At 42.3% G+C, this 18,164-nt stretch overlaps 1 protein-coding gene across 3 annotated transcripts in view; it reads left to right on the top strand.

Annotated features, from left to right (window-relative positions):
* The first annotated feature begins 12,674 nt into the window (after window positions 1-12,674).
* ITGB4 (integrin subunit beta 4) overlaps window positions 12,675-18,164 on the top strand; it is an 80,639-nt gene continuing 75,149 nt past the window's right edge. The window contains exon 1 of one of the 3 annotated variants that reach the window (XM_083147982.1): window positions 12,675-13,095. The gene's annotated coding sequence lies outside the window, so the exon portion shown is untranslated. The remainder of the gene's footprint in view (window positions 13,096-18,164) is intronic. The other 2 variants (XM_083147980.1, XM_083147981.1) reach the window with 2 other exon arrangements.

The raw sequence follows: 18,164 nt of genomic DNA, 5'->3' as shown, positions 1-18,164 counted from the left end.
CTAATTCCTCTTTTGTAAATTCCTTTTCCCCTGTTCCAGTAGTCAGCATTGGTAAAATCACATGACTAAACAAAGCAATTACTGTAGTACAAGTCTGAAGTGTCATTGTTCACACTTGTGGTGGTGTTTACTGCAAATCACTTCCGTTACATGTTTTACATGGGTCTGTTTTTTTTTCTTTAAGCATTTAAAAAAGAAAATGTAAGATCTAAATCATATGTTTAGCCACAAGATACTTTTTATATGCATTACCAAGCATTTAACATGAAAAAGTTTGTTAATGTCCCTAAAAGCAAAAATCACACAACTGGGCCAAACCATGCACATGGAACCCAATTACATTTTACACTAAGTATATAAAAGTGATTAGGCACCTCTACACAAGTGAAATGGTGTGTTCCTGCCATAGATAATTGTTCGCAAAGGTATAAACAGTCCAAATCTCAACCCCATTGAGAACCTCTGGGACAAATCGGAGCGACTGCTGCATTCTAGGCCAACGACCTCCTTCAGTGTCACAGTTGGTCACCAAGAAGCGTGTCTGCAGTCGTTACTGCACATTGTGGACCTACAAAGTACCGATGTCCATAGAATCTCATTGATCTGTTAGTGTCCAGTCACTTTTATATGCATAGGCCTTAAATGATAACTACACTATCTATTTCATATAAAATATTTTCTTCAATCTGATTAGCTACTATGGGCTACACCTCCACTTATCCTCAGTAGAATGTTTGATCGATCTTCCCCTAAATCCCTCTGTTTGTGGGGCAGTGCTGTTTGATAATGGAGATACTGTATATATAAAATAGGTACTTGTTTCCTAGCACGGCCACACCGATTAAGATCGGGGTGGTCGTGCTGAAAAAAATCGGGTCGATCACATCGCATGCGATTTGGTCGCATGCGATGCGATCGACGCGACCGATTTTTGACCCGATTTTTTTCATTGAATCCAATGTAAATTGGGTCCCTGGGACCCAATTTTACATTGTATTCAATGAAAAAAATTCCCAACCCCCCCAAATTGAAGCGCGTAAACAGCAGCCCACAATAGACGCATACCCGAAGCGTGGCGAGCCCGCGAGGGGCGGCGGTACGCGTCCTCCGACCTTTTCATGCCCTACTATCCACTAGGGCGTGGAGTGAGAATAGAATAGTGTGGCGAGCGCAGCGAGCCCCGCGAGGGGACGCGGATACCTTCACAGGTAAACGCGTCCCTTCGCGGGCTTCACAGGTGTCCGCGTCGCCACGGACACCTGTGAAGCCCGCAAGGGGACGCGTATAACTGTGAAGGTATCCGCGTCCCCTCGCGGGGCTCGCTGCGCTCGCCACGCTTCGGGCTCGGTGGCTCGCTGCGCTCGCCACACTATTCTATTCTCACTCCACGCCCTAGTGGATAGTAGGGCATGAAAAGGTCGGAGGACGCGTGGCGAGCGCACGCGGATACCTTCACAGGTAAACGCGTCCCTTCGCGGGCTTCACAGGTGTCCGCGTCGCCACGGACACCTGTGAAGCACGCAAGGGGACGCGTATAACTGTGAAGGTATCCGCGGGGCTCGCCATGCTTCGGGCTCGGTGGCTCGCTGCGCTCGCCACACTATTCTATTCTCACTCCACGCCCTAGTGGATAGTAGGGCATGAAAAGGTCGGAGGACGCGTACCGCCGCCCCTCGCGGGCTCGCTGCGCTCGCCACGCTTCGGGTTGGCGTCTATCGTGGGGCGACGACGGGGACATCTATAATGTGAAATGGGTCATATGGACCCATTTCACATTTTTTGACATTTTTACACCATTTCAATGTTAAAAAATTTTTTAACATTGAATCCTATGCAAAAATCGGGGGCATCGCGTCGGGACCAATGTTAATGGTCCCGACCGACGCGATGCCCCCGATATTTTACCTTTCCCGACAAGATTTCAATGTTAAAATATTTTTTAACATTGAAGTCTATGGAAATATCGGGGGCATCGCGTCGGTCGCGTCGGGACCAATGTTAATGGTCCCGACCGACGCGATGCCCCCGATATTTTATCCTAGCCGGCAAAATGGACCTGATTTCAAAAGAAATCGGGTCCATCGTGGGTAATCGTGTCCCTTAAGTAAGGGACACGATTACTCACGATTGTGGCCGTGCTAGGAAACAAGTACCATAAAATAATAGTGCAGACAGATCTGTGTAGCCCTAATCACACCAGAACAACACATCCCACCAAACTCCTGTTCCTGTGGTCACAATCAAGAAGAATAGTATATAAACATATATTTATTAATAACCATCATGGTCCATATAAGGCAGGGATGGGGAACCTTCGGCCCTCCAGTTGTTGCAGGGCATGCTGGGATATGTAGTTCAACAACAGCTGGAGGACCAAATGTTCCCCATCTAATGCAAATGACATTGGTTTATAGAAATGGTAATTTGTGTTATTTTGAAGAGCACAACTTCATTTTTTCTGTACACGCAACTTTGGCTGCATTATTTGAAAAATGTATTGACGTCAGTGCAGTATAAATTACAATCGGTCATTGAAACACTCTTGTGCTACTAGACATGGACTAGCTTTCTGAAATGCAGGGCTGTCACACAAGTGTCACATGTGCATTAGCGGAGCACAGCTCTTCATTTGTGCCTTTTGCTGTGTGCATATAGGGGGGGGGGCAATCATTTTGTCTACAGTAATTAGGTGAACAGGCCAAAGGTTGACACATGGGAAAGGGTCAACTAGTTTTTGAAAAAAATAATTAGGTTGTTTATCCACATGGATACTGTATTCTGTATCTACCGCGTCCCCCTGCATGGCAAGTCGGGTTTTTGTTAGGAAAAACTCATTAACCTTTTTCATGTGCTGACATTTGGCTAGTGGTCAACCTTTATACTATTGATTGCAAAAGGAATACTTTTACTTTTTACTGGTGTGTCCCCCGCCACACTCGTTTCCTCCGCACACCTGCATCTAATGAGTGGCGTCTGTCTGGTCTGGTTGCATATTTTATACTTTTATGGTAACTGCAGATTTACTTTCCCCTGGCATTAGCATATAGAGATGCTGCCCCACTCAATCCAGATACAATAGGTGTAATAAAAGTAAAGTGGTAAGGTGCGCTGCTAACTGCTGCTGCTTAAGGGATTGTCAGTCCCTGAAAATAGAATAAACAAACAATAAGAATAAACCAGCGCAGGCTTGTTTCTCAAATAATAAAAAAATGTGACGGTTTCTTATACTTTAAAAAATATTTTTGGTACTTGTGAGTTATCCGGGCTGCCGATTTCTAAATCGGGTCGGATCGGGCACATCGCATCGCATCGCATGCGACCATCGGATGCGATGCGATGCGATGACCCGATTTTTCCATAGGAATCAATGTTAAAATGGACTGAGTCCATTTTAACATGGAATTCAATGGGAAAAAGGGGTCCTTTTCATACCCCTACTATCCAAGTGGGCATGGAGTTGGATATAAACCTGTGGCGAGCGTAGCGAGCCACCGAGCCCGAAGCGTGGCGAGCGGACACAGAATACCGTCCCCTCGCGGGGCTCGCTTCGCTCGCCACGCTTCGCTCGCCACGCTTCGGGCTCGGTGGCTCGCTACGCTCGCCACAGGTTTATATCCAACTCCATGCCCACTTGGATAGTAGGGGTATGAAAAGGACCCCTTTTTCCCATTGAATTCCATGTTAAAATGGACTCAGTCCATTTTAACATTGATTCCTATGGAAAAATCGGGTCATCGCATCCGATGATCGCATGCGATGCGATATCGCATCGCATCTGATTGTATGCCTTAACTTAAGGCATACAATCAAAAAATCAGCAGCCCAGATAACTCACAAGTACCATATTTTTTTATATTTTGCATAATATAAATGATAATATGGGGAATAACACAATTAAAAATTAATTAATATAAAAAAAAAACCTTTTTAGACACTTGATTAATTCCTATATCTAGGATGAGTACTGGATGGGTACAGTCTCTAATAAGCAGCAATAATTTACCAGGTGGCCATATCCAGATAGATGTTGCTTTATACGCAGTTGTTCTCTGGTATTTGTCCAGTATACCTGGGTATAGGTGAAATGCTTGCTGCAGGTCCAATCCTTTGAGAGCGTCAGGCCGGTTTCACACACTCCTGCCGGACGGTGAAATCCCGCACGGCCAGGGAGCCGTGCCGCACACAGTAGGTTATCATGGAGGGGATGGCCACAGCCCAACAGCCGTCCCTTTCAGTGGCGGGATCCGGCTGCAGCCGTGCGGCCGGGCCGTGGCCGTCCCGTGTGAATGGACAAAATAGTGTCCATTCACAACTAATGTGTGCGGCACGGCTCCCTGGCCGTGCAGGATTTCACCGTCCGGCAGGAGCCGGAGTGTGTGAAACCGGCCTTATACTTGGATGACCAGGAGGAGAACAGAGTCCCAATTCCAGTAAACTGTTAATGAGTTTGTATCCTCAGGAGTAAGATGGTGTCAAGGGTAATCGATTATTGGAAAGCTCAACGCGTTTCTCTGGGAAAGGTCTCCCAGCTTCTTCACGAGCAGAACCCAGGTATATCGGACAAATACCAGAGAACAACTGCGTATAAAGCAACATCTATCTGGATACGGCCACCTGGTAAATTATCGCTGCTTATTAGAGACTGTATCCATCCAGTACTCATCCTGGATATAGGAGTTAATCAAGTGTCTAAAAAGGTTTTTTTTTATATTAATTAATTAAAAAATATTTTTTTCAAGTATTAGAAACGTCACATTTTTATTATTTGAGAAACAAGCCTGCGCTGGTTTATTCTTATTGTTTGTTTATACAATAGGTGTAATGGCTGTTGCTGATGGATGCAATGTAAAATAGAATATCTCACGGACACAAGCATTGAATATATTACAAATATTGTGTTATAACTGCTACTAGGTCCTGGATATGTTTTCAGCACATTGGGAAGTAACCTGTCCATTTTCAAGAGATATCTGTAATAACAAACTTGTAAGGCTGGCAAAAGCAAAACTTATCATTTAATTCCCATGTCTGAATGAGAGGTAGATTTCCGAATACTTCCATCTACAACTAACCAAATGTGTTCCCAAGAGTTTATCATCAAGGTAAATGCTGCAGCTCTATCAGAAGTTTGAACAGTGAGTAATGTGATTTAGAAGTCGTCTTATTTGGTACAATTATAGAATTGGTGCATGACAGAAATTATGAGAAAGTGAACAGTATTTAGGCTACACAACTTACCATTATTACACAATGCTTAGAAAAAAAAAGGTAAATTTAGTGTTCAGTGAAGGTCACTCCGTTAAAGTACAATTTCCTATACGACCATGGGGTGTATGGAGTAGCTCAGAGGAGAGCGGCACTGGCAAAACGTGCATAAGAAGTGTTGAAGAGACTAACCCTGCATCTCTATAAAGGCTTTGAGGCCACCAATGGTTCATGAGACTGATGCACATAAGGAAAGAGAATCTGCTTTTTGCATTGATAGTGATCTATACACCAATATGACATCTTGTGTCCTAGTAGTATCACAGTGGGGTCTTCCACTAAATGCTGATAACACAATGTGCAGCAATCTTCTGCTTCTGTGAGAGGTTTAAATCTTAATGGAACAATAAATGTAATGTAAATATGATTACCGGTAGTTTTTTTTTTTAAATCTGTTTTATGTGGGGGTTTTTTTTTGTTTTGTTTTTAAACTTTTGAATTTTTATTGATTTTAAAACAATTATAGACATTTACATAGACACATCCAGTATGATTTTTCGTACTTTAATAACTATTTTTAATAACTATACTATAATTACCACTTTTATCGTTTTAACTTTTGTAAGAGTGCCTCCAAGAAAGTCTTTATTTCGAGTCTAGTAACTCTCATGTCAGTAGTGTAGCAAATATAACCACACTTATTGCTATGGTGCAATGGTGAATATCATGTGGTTGGATTTTCTGAGCTTTTAATTTGTCTAAAGAGTGTGTTTGTATAGTATTGCAAGATGATCTGAGAACCTTCTGGCACTAGCTGCTTTTTGCAGGCCTAGAATTTTCTTTTTGGGAAGTGTGGGCAATTTATCAAACGCCACTGGCTCAGCTGGACAGAACTCTCTGCCTATCAGGGGTTTTCATTTTAGTCTTTACACTCAATTGGGGTTATTCTGGTTCACACGCAAAGGCAAATTCACTCTATTGGACAAAACCATGTAGCCTACAGGTGGGGCTGCCGTAACATGTAGTAAGATTTGGGTGGGGGTTTTATGAGTGAATCCGAATAACCCCCAATGTTAGTAACTGAACATCGTATGTATGCAGTAAGCGGTGCCGTGTTCTACAGAATTTATTCAGCGTTTATTTGGCCATTTACATCAGTCCCTGGAAATTACACTATTTCCTACCACACAAATATGAGAGCCAAGTAATCTACCATCATATTTTTTGGAGTGTGGGGATAAGCCGGTTGAGATAGCCAAGAGAAGACTATGCAACTATGGATATAATATACAAACACAACACCCCGCCATGGTGTGAATTATACCCAAGACCTCATTGCTGTGAGGTTGTCCTGTTGGCTTATGCCATCTTCACATGCTGTAAACAACTTTATGATGAGGCTTTCTCATAGGAGAAGGATTACAATCCCTCTCCCTGCAACCTGGAAAAGGACACTGTACATATGTGCAGTGTCAGATTCTCAGGATGAATCTTGAAAACTTGAAAAACGACTCCAATCAGCTGGAATGTAGAAACATAGAATTTGACGGCAGATAAGAACCACTTGGCCCATCTAGTCTGCCCCTTTTTTAAACATGTTACCTCAAACCATATTTGATCCTTATTTTTTTGTAAGGATATCAATATGCCTATCCCAAGCATGTTTAAATTGTACTACTGTATTTGCCTCTACCACCTCTAACCCACGGCGATAGCAATTATTGCTTTAAAAATGAAATTATTTGTTATATAGACTGATAATCATAGCACTGTTTTTATTACGAATACATAAACCCCCTAGACAAATATTCATCTTAAACTAATCTATTTTTCCCAGTCAAAAGTATAATTCGTTTAAATCATAATTTAAAAAAAAAAACTATTGCAGCCTTTTCAATAACTGTAATTAGTTCATTCTGCAGTTCTTTGGCATCAGCAACAACATCAGACTGTTGCTATTCATAAAATAATTTGAAATAAGGAAAGATAAGAAACCCGGCATTTATATGTGAATGGAAATGTGTACTTTGATTTTTGTCTGAATGATGTTTTCCCCCATCTGAAAGTAGGTAGAAAGCATACCGATTTTTAAGATATTCCTGACTTGAAATATCTGGCGAATAAATAAAACAAATCCAGCCCTGATTCCAGGAGAGCCCCAAGGTAGTGCTGTGCAGGATCACCCTGTACAGTCAGACTCTTGACACGCGTCACTGCTACCCCTCCCTCATTCCTCTTTCTGTAGCCTCTGGCAGTACGAGCCCAGACTCATCCCTCATAATAACTGAAAATACTGTACATCTCATGAGAACGAAGGCTGTGCTTGACATTGACAGTCAGTGTGTTCCAATAACAGGGGGGGGGGGGGGAGTCTGACAATGAAAGTCTGTTGGTCAGACACACGCGTCTTCCTACACTGGGCCCATTTAGGGGAAACAAAGTACATCATTCTGCATAGGTTTCTCCCAAACTGGGCATTATTTTGGTAGATAGAAAAAAAAAGGTGAGGTTGGACTTGATGTAATGTTTACACTTTTACAACATTCAGATTTTTCTATCTCTGCAAACCTAGACACCGTTCTAGTCTGCAGAGGTGTCTACTGAGAGTGGAGATGCACCTCGCTATGCACTGGGTGTAGCATCATTCTACAAACACATATACAATGCCAGTGTAGTCTGTGCTGCTTAACAAATCCAAGTCCTAAGTGAATCCTTGGATTTTCCTGCATTCGGTGGTGTCCTGTCAGCACTATTAACAATACTAATTATTACCCAAAGACAGCTGCTGGTGTAAGTCCTTATTAATTACCTCCTCTGGATACATCTTATTTATTTATAAACTGACAAGACAAATGAGGAAAGTAGAACAAGATCTTAAAAAAAAAAAAAAAAAAAAACCAGCATTGAACAGGGATCTCGGCAGAACGTGCCAGGCTTTACAAACAGCCGGCCACATCCTGCTGAGAACAGCCGGAAATTGTCGAGCTCCCGGCCACAGCTTGACTATTTCCGTCCGCATCTCGCGTCCACGCCCCCTTTTCGGTTATCGGCAGGCGGGAGATTGAATCCCATCTGCGAGCTGACCGAGAATGGGACCAGGTCACGGCAGTTGGGCCAGCCCGACAGTCATGACGCCAGGTTGAATACCCCCTCCCCCTAAGTGTATCACGTGCTGTACATTCTAGGTTAGTGGTACCCAAACTCCCTCCTCACAGGTCATGTTTTCCAGGTCATCTGGCAGAAAAGCTCTTTATTGCCAACCATCACATTTTAAAAATACAAAGGTGACCTGGGAAACAAACTGTTGGCGGGTCCTTGAGGAGTGAGGTTGGGAACCACTGGTCTACATTAGGTAGATAGTTGAAGAATATAATCCCTAATACAATGGATCCCTTATTTTTTATTTTTATTTTACAATTTTTATTGATGAGTTTGATTCAGTCATACACATATATATTGACAGAATAAACAATAGTAAAACAAAAATATTTGCAATACAAATATGAGCGTGCATCCATTATTGCAGTACTTTAATATTTAGCCATTAATGACTAAGACAAATCCAATATATTATACCCATGAAAAGGCCATGTTCTAGATGCCTATACAATAAATACAGGAATAGGGTCAATTGTATTCTTTAATTGTATTTGTGTTAAAAGGGAACACCTTTAGTGAGAATTTCTAAATTGTACCATGATGTTTAGTTGAAATAGTTTTGCAGAATTGTTTTTAATGCAGGCAATAGGGAAGGATGTAGGGTAGCCAGATATTAAACATTTTTTTTTCTTTGTGTTTCTGCCCAATTCATCATAAATAGGTTTGATACTCTTGGATGCATCAAAGTTAATGTAGGAGGGTCTTTGTTAATCCAATTCTGTGTGCAGGTACCTAGTGCAAGGGTGCCCGTTGTAGTAGAGTGATATTTATTCCAAAATACCCATGATTTATTCACCGTAAAAGTGATATATAGTATTTGATTAAGATAGACTTGAAGATTGTTCCAAAAGATTTGAATCTTTGGACAATCCCAAAGGCAATGGATAATAGCATTTGGAGCTTGACATTTGTAACAATTAGAATATATGGCTTCTCCAATAAGGTATTTTAATTTAGGTGTGAAGTAGGCCCTACGGCAGGCATGTCCAAACTGCGGCCCTCCAGCTGTTGTGAAACTACACATCCCCATCATGCCTTGCAATCATTTTAGCATTTCTAATAGTAAAACTGTGGCAAGGCATGATGGGACTTGTAGTTTCACAACATCTGGAGGGCCATAGTTTGGACATGCCTGCCCCAAAGAGTATTTTTTTAAGGCATCTCCATATAGGAAATCCACACAGGGTGAAATTGTAATATGATGAGAGATTTGGTGAGAAATCTCCATTTTTTTTTTAAAAGCAGAAATCGAACTGGTTTTACAGTAAAAATGATTGCCGCTTTAAAATAACTAGATTTTTTACCAAATCTCTCATCCTGTTACATTTCACCCAGATGTCAATTCATTGTAACATACGATTTTAATATATTGCGCCTGGTCAAATCTGGGAAGGCAATTGTGCTTACTTGTGATCCTTAAGTTGTGTTATGTGGTGATCATGGTTGTGTTTCTGTTTGCCAAATACTATATTCATGGCAGCCTCCAGTACTGGTTTTCACAATGATCACAAAAAAAAATAATTTGGCTTGGTCATGGACCACCAACTTGTGGCACCCCTGCGGCACTCAGTTTGGCAACCACTACCCCAGTGTTATGTCATTTTTAACTTGGTTACAAAGTCATTTATTTGTATTTGTTGTGGACCTATTTAATAAACATTCATTTACTCTATACTGCCCCCCCAAAAATGGATAGTGGAAATGACATCCAGAATGCAAACTTAGGTGAGCTGCACTTTATAGCATTGCAGTCACTGTACTTGAAAGGGAAGCAGTCATCTATTAGAATGAACTTAGGTCTACAGTCATTAGGTCGACCCAACTAGGTTGACTGGCAGGAAGGTCGACCTGACTTAAGGTCGACATGGGCCAAGGTCGACATGACTTAAGGTCGAATTTGCATAAAGGTCGACATGAGGAAGGTCGACTGGTCATAAGGTCGACATGGGTTTTTCACTGTTTTTTGAGCCGACATGTGCCGACAGGCGGTATTTCATGCCCTACCATCCACTAGGGCGTGGTGGGAGAATAAAATAGTGTGCCGAGCGCAGCGAGGCACCGTGCCCGAAGCATTGCGAGCGAAGCGAGGGTCCGATTCTCATTGCCAACTGTGTCCATGTCGACTGTGTCGACATTCGGATCAAAAAACAGTGAAAAACCCATGTCGACCTACTCTATACTGCCCACCACAAAAATGGATAGTGGAAATGACAACCAGAATGCAAACTTAGGTGAGCTGCACTTTATAGCATTGCAGTCACTGTACTTGAAAGTGGAGAAGCTGGTTGGCTGAGGCAAAATTCCAGGGAATGACAGATTGCTGTGTGCTTCTTGATAGATAAGTGTCACCAGTGACAAAGGCAAAACAGCTTTCTCCCCCTAAAGATAATGGTACATGTAGGAATATCGTGCTGCTTCTGGTAGGAAAGGAAGAATAACTGTTGTGCCTCTCCTATTCCCACACATTCTGTCCCATCATTGCTCAAAGGTCACCGCCTGCTCAGCACAATAACTTCAAGGCGCTCAATTATTATTCAAATAACTCTCCGTAATCTGTGCAGGGTTAAACACAGACACTTCCCTAAACTCCCGCCCTTTGCCAGACTGCACACTATGACATAGAAGCTATGTGATGCACATGGTACAAAACTGTAATGACCCGGATTTCCATTCCTTGAAATATTTTCTAAAACTTAATGAGGTCAACATTTGTTTTACGAACACGTTTTCGTGTAGAATGCATCAAAAGTAAAAATAGCATCATCCAGCAGAAAATGTGACTGGAAATAGGGGAATAGACCATAAACCATACTGGTGTGGTGATTTGCTACAGTGCTACTGTTGCCATGGGGGAAATTTACTTCTAAAAATGAAAAGTGGTTATCAGATTCTGTCTATCATTTCTCTATTGCATCATAGAAAATTACAGAATCTGATTGGTTGCTATGTGAAAAATCACCTATTTTGACTTTTACAACCTTTAGTAAATATACCGCTAGGTGTTCTTTATTTAATTGTCTTTTGTTTTTCATTGATGGCTAGATATTGTTTGTCCTGACCAGTTACTGACTGTAAATACAGTAGTTTATGTTCATGATAATTTGCTGACTGATTTAGTAAATGGCACTACTGTACTGTACATCCTGTTTCACTTTACATGATGTAACAAATTACTACAAACACCATAAGCTGCTGCAAAAAGCCCCATACATATTTATCAAAGCTCAGAGAGAGATACAATTGTAAGATATAAAGTATCCGCCAATCAACTTCTGTCTTTCAGTTTACAGGCTGTGTTAAAAAAAAAAATAACAAGAGCTGATTGGTTGGTACTAATAATACTGCTACGAAGAAAAAACTTATTAAACATTGGCCAGTCACTTTCTGGTATAAACCAACCTGTTGCCTGATTCTGAAAGAATTCCAGTTGATCATATCTAATTATGTGTAACAACATCACACGATTATGTATTTCTGCACTATAGTCACTATTCACATTGTGACAATATCCATAAAACGTGATATTGAAGATAATCTAGCAGCATGGCTAGTAGTTATTACACCAGACCTACCTACCCATATTTGCTGTGTAGTGTGTACATATGACTAAACAGGATGTGTCCTTATAATGACCAAAAAATAAATAAAAATAACATTTTTTTGTTTTATACCGTTACAGCTCTGTTGTAAAAACTGCTGGCAACTATTTGCACCTGCTCCGAAGATAGGACAGGGCTGTATCAATAAAGCACATTATTAGCCACCTCCTATTGTACTCAGTGTATTTATCTTATCTAGCGCATCTGATGACTCATCCCTGATGCAGACATAGATATCAGATAGCCACACAGTCCCTGACTCCCTGCAAGTACTCTCAGCGCAGTAGCGCACGGTCCGGCTGCACACTGGCACTGTTGCAGTTGCATAGCAGCTGGAATAAGAGTTTACAGTACAGTAGATGATAAGTCGGTGAATCTGGTTTTCTGCAATATAATTAGGAATCAGAGGCAAATCCCAGCACCTGGTCACACCAAGGACAGTACAGGCGATAAGACAGCTCTACAATGCGTGCTCCTGACACTTTCACTCTTGCAGCTAAAACTCTGTCTACAGTAGTTTAAAATCGCTGAAGCGTAGTGGTAGCTGCTCAGTGGATCAGAATTCTGTATTGCCACCATAGGGGGAGGACAGCTTCATGCACTGTTTTGCCTTTTGTTCTGCTCCATGCCTCCTCCTGCCCCCTCCATGCCTCCTCCTCTCCCCCCAAACAATGATATATTTTTTTTCTCTGGAACTCTGAATTCAGAGGCTCAGCCCGTGGTGGCCAGTTTTGTCTTCCGCCCGGCCGGGTGTGGAGAGACAGTTAAGGGCTCGGAGGAGGGAGGGGGGAGACTGTTCCTCCCCTTGTGTACCTGCCCTCCAGGTGTGCTCACAGCGCTGAGGAATGTCAGATACAGCAGCAGAGCAAGGTCTGAGTCACGCACAGCCTCTTCCATATAACTCTCCCACTTCTGCACCTTACACAAAAGGAGAGGGAAGGACCTGTCTCTCCTGCAGGAGACAGCTCCAATTCTCCCTCTGGACCTTGCTTGGAATAGGAGACCATCAGCCGTGAAGGATTACAAAAGGGCAGATCTGGGACTTGCCAATACATTCCTACCTGTCTGCTGCTGGGCAGGAGTTTAGACCCTATTTGGGCTTTGGTTCTGATTTGGTGGACTCCTGTGCTCGGTAAGCAGAATCTCTATGTATTTGACCCACAGCCTAGGGGTTAGTGTAACTTTTACTGTGCATGGAAATTCATAGATGGAAAAGGAATGAGCGGATAGAATAGCAGCAGAACCTGAGCTGGCACCAGCAAGCAGGGGGTTAACATCGCAAGCAAAGTTATAGTAATGCCTACACAGTGCCAAGATGCTCCTTGGTGGTGTGCAGGATAAATTGGGTCCCTTACCAAAGAGTGTCAAGTTCATAGTGTACTGTAATAGAGCAGACTGCAAGGGTTAAATATTTGGATGTTTACTTTATTCGCAGTTTTTTTTTTACAGCGCACACATATTCCGCCACGCTTTACAGAGAATATTTGTCCATTCACATCAGTCCCTGACCGCCCCAGTGGAGCTTACAATCTATTTTCCCTACCACATGTACACGCACATTTACAATAGGGTTCATTTTTGTTGGGATCCAATTAACCTACCAGTATATTTTTGGTTGTGGGAGGAAACCGGAGTACCCAGAGTAAACCCACGCAAGTACAGGAAGAATATACAAACTCTGCACAATTGGTGCTATGAGGCAGTAATGCTAACCACTACACCATTCGTGCTGCCCTGATATATACACGTTTCCCACTTAGTGAAAGCAGCCGGTCTGGCTGGTTCGTGTTCTGATCTTTATTACATTTCTTGTTCTCTGTTCCGTAACAGAATCCTTTATGTGCACTGTGTATATTATTTTGTTCCTACTGGTCTTGCACTTGCTTATTAGTCCACGGTCAGTATAAAGTGCTCTGCAGAACTAGAAGCATTAAGAGGCGACTATATTATCATACAAGTGCATGTGAGTGTTCAAATATTCTCTGTACAGCGATGCGGAATATGTGTGCGCCATATATATATATAATAAATAAATACTATAGACATTAGTTTATTAATATCGCTACTAACTACTAAACCAAAGTATAATTAATTAAGCAGAGCATTGTTTGCAATGTTTAATAATTTGGCTATTACACATTATTGTTAATTATGTGTGAGGCAAGTTTACAATCCAAGTTATACCAATCTTAATTGCCCACATGTGCCACCATGAGACAGTGGGTTCGGTGCATATCTATATTTCTGCTGGAAAAAAATAAAATTATAATTATATAATATTATATAGTGTAAGTTTCATGTATTCACGTTCATGTCCCATTTAGTTTGCTCCTAGCGGAGTTCGTTGGCCTGTCTTCCCTGCCTGGCATTGAGCTTCCAGACAATGTATCTCCCTGCATTGCTTGGCTGAATAGCTTCATTAACATATAACATAACTCTGCGTGTTGCTGCATGGTAAATAGTTGTGTGATAGGGCACATAAATTACACAATGGTCAGTTGTTATAGATCCTCTCCCATATTGTAACTACATAGTTTTGTTCAAGACTGTACAGGGTGTGAGCAGGTACATGTCAGCAGAAATCATGCCTTCAGGGATCTCCTTTTAGTGTTGTACCGAGAACTATGGACGGTTTGTGACTGTGACATTGACTTCTGGGGGAGGGGTGTGTGGGTGTGTATAAGAGGCTGCTTGCCTAGACTATCTTCTCCATACTCCCTGCAATCGCACCTACCCCTTGGTTTCTGCCACCCTGCTTATCTCAGTGCCCTGTCCGCTGATACAACAATGTTTATATACCATGTACTTGTCCTACATTGTCATGTCATGGGGCTATTTCAGCGATCGGACTAGGTTGCTTAAATGGAGCACTGATCCCTCCATGTGTGTATGTCCTGCAACGATAGCTATCGCCCACTGGGAAAGCCAGTGCTTGCAGGTAAATGCTGCCCCTCCCAGCTGTCTCCCCCTGCCCCTGTGCATGGCTGGAAATGCGTTGGAAGCCATGTATACACAGGGAAAATCACGCATCATGGAATGATTTTCCTCCTGTTTGCAGTCTAGACTTACTCAGCGCTGCGAAGGACATGGGGTGACAGAGGCAGTTGATGACATCAGCCACCCTCCCTCAAAATGGCCAGAGAATGCTTGCAGAAACTGCTGGCGTTCCACCCCTAAATGCCCGGCACCTGTCAATCACATAGCGATCAGCCCCTGAAGGCTAGCCTTCGCATGGTCCATTCACAAGGGGACCCTGCGCAGGTGCACACCATACCATGAACATGTGCGGTCTTTCGTTAATCGGCAGGGCTGCAAATTTGCAGCCCTGCGTACAGGTCTGAATTAGGCCTGATGTGTGCTTTGTTACATATGTTATCCTGCTGGCAGTTGCCATTAGAAGATGTGTCAACTATGGTCAGCAAAAATTCTTAGGTAGGCCATAGCCTGTAATCACTGCTCTATTGGTATTAGGAGAATGCCAAGCAAACACATCCCGTTACCAACCGCTTGAAAAAAAAATTCAGGTCAAGATGGATTCATGGATCAGAAGGTCTGGCACACCAAGCGACATTTTTCCAGACTTCAGCTGTCCAGTTTTGGTAATCCTGGACCACTGAAGGCTTGTTTTACTGATCTTACCATATTGGTTATGGTAAAGATGATAGACAATGTCTAGTTCGACAGTCACAAGGCTGACCACAGTCAATAACGACTAGAACGATATTGGAAAAGTGTTGGCATACCTTAGGTCGACACTGCCAAAAGGTTGACACAAGCTTATGGTCCACATAGGCAAGGTGGACAGTCAAAAGGTCACACACACACTCTTTTTAGGTGTCGACCTAGTGACTGATGAACTACACATTGTTTATCCCTGCATACCATCTATATATTTGTCTATATTCTGCACAGACACAAAATATAAGATATTATTCTAATCATTTTATAGTGAATACTCTGGAGTATGACAGTACTTTACCTGTGCAGTAAGTAGCCCATAGGCAGAATGGCGGTAGCCCTGGGACCCGATGTGATGCTGTCTGATATTGATAGAAACCTATGGGGGATGCAGCTGCCGGTGGCAATGGGGGGATTGCAGCAGGATCAGAGATTTCTGCTGCGGTCCTTCCTAGATACATTTGAGGGAGACTGGTGTTTTCAGGGAATTAGCTGTAAATATTGCATGGTAAACGGGCCCCCTAGTAAATCTGAGACTAGCCAGTTCCTCCTCAGCCATTTACCTCACCTCACGTCATTGCTGAATGGACAAATAGGGCAAAGGATTTTTATACTGTATCTGCATTAATGAGAAAGGTGAGGTGAACTTAATATACCTAATATAACTTAATATAATGGCCTCCGGAGGTGATTGAAAGCCACGATAAATAATGGTGACATTTCAGCTTGCCACCTCCAGGGAAATGTATCTGCCTCAGCTAATGCGTGTCTGTTCACAGCAGCAATTGAATAGTTTCAATAGATGCCCATTCGTTTAGATGCCCATAAAAACAATCGATTCACCCCGTCTGAGGTAAATTTACTAAGAGAAAAGTTCTATTGAAAATGGTATTTTGCTCATATCAACCAATCAGATTATACTTATTTTATTGGCAAGATAATATATAGAATCTGATTGGTTGCCATGGGCAACATCCCATATTCAAAAGAACTCCCATTTTTGTACATTTACCCCTAGGTGTTTGTATTCAGATGCAGCTCTTCTTAGGTGTCTGTCTTGTTTTCCAGGAAGCCATGTGCATTATGGGTAAGCAAAACAGACTTGGATTGACGAAAGTCTTGTTCAGTATGCAGTCAATAAGTCGACCACTGTTGGTCTACAGGCAGTAGGTCAACACATGAAAAAAGGTCAACATGTATTAGGTGAACATAGTCTAAAGGTTGACATGGAAAAAGGTTCACATGAGATTTTTAATATTGACTGAACTGACCTGTTCATACTTTACCACCCCAGTGGGAATAGAGGGAGAATATAAAAGTGTGGCACCTTGCCCAAAGCATGGCAAGCACATCAAGCCATGCGAGGGTACACTAATACGGTGTCCATGTCGATCAGTGGCGTAAGTTCATCCAAGTTGCCCGGAGGCAACGTAAGTATTGGTGCTCATGTGAACCTTTTTCCATGTCGACCTTTTGACCATGTTCACCTAATGCATGTTGACCTTGTGTTGACCTACTACCTGTAGACCAATAGTGGTCGACTTATTGACTGTCGACCTAATGACTGCATACTGATCAAGATATTAGTCAATCCAATAAACCAAATAGCTCAATCAGTAAGGTGTCTGTCTCCAGTAAGGTCATGGGATCTAATACAGGGTGTGACACTTGCAAAAATTATATTGGGGGGGAGTCAGCCACATTAGCAATATCAACTGATAACAATTAACTGATTCAAACTTGATGGGGAGGAGAGGTGCCCCCTTGGGAGCAGGAGCCCGGCGGCAGATTACTCCACTGCCTCCAAGAGTTCTGCCTCTGATGTCGATATAGACACCAAATAAAAAAGCGGAAAACTCATGTCTACCCTTTAAATGTCGACCTTTTGCTTGTGAAAACATTTTGACCATATCGACACAATGCATGTCCACATTTCCATGTGTAGACCATTTGCATGTCGACCAATAGTGCTCAACCTATTTATTGTCGAGCTAACGATCCACACCCATCTTGTTCACAGGGGTTCATCACTGTGGGAATGGGGCTCAAGCCTTTTTGGCGAGACAATACCCTATCCCAGGATAAGGGGTAAAATGTCTGACAGCTTTATGGTCACAGTCCTGGCTTTTAGCAGCTTTTATGACTGCATGGGAGTATTGTTTACTATACTGGGTGCATTGTTTCAGTGAGAGAATATAGAATCCCAGCTTCAGCAGCAAATATGTGGCAAACACTCTGCAAAGGTCAATGAGGAGAAACGGCATCTTTGATTACTGTAAAGAAATGATAAGGGTTGCCAATGTAAAATAGATGTAGTATTACTATTGCTGGAGAAACACATATACGTACACAGAAACAATCCACTTTTTTTATTAAAAATAATGTCAGACAGTTAGTTAGGGATGAGGTACAGACAGGAAAAAGGAAGGAAAAGGAGGGGGAGGGTGGCAATGCAAGGTACCATACGGTATACTCACACAGCTTTTACATAATAGAAATAAATGAAAGAGTGGATTATCATAA

This window comes from Crinia signifera, chromosome 6 (genome assembly GCF_055691185.1).
Source record: "Crinia signifera chromosome 6, ASM5569118v1, whole genome shotgun sequence".
Taxonomy (NCBI): Eukaryota; Metazoa; Chordata; class Amphibia; order Anura; family Myobatrachidae; genus Crinia; species Crinia signifera.
This window is presented reverse-complemented; position numbering and strand designations above follow the sequence as displayed.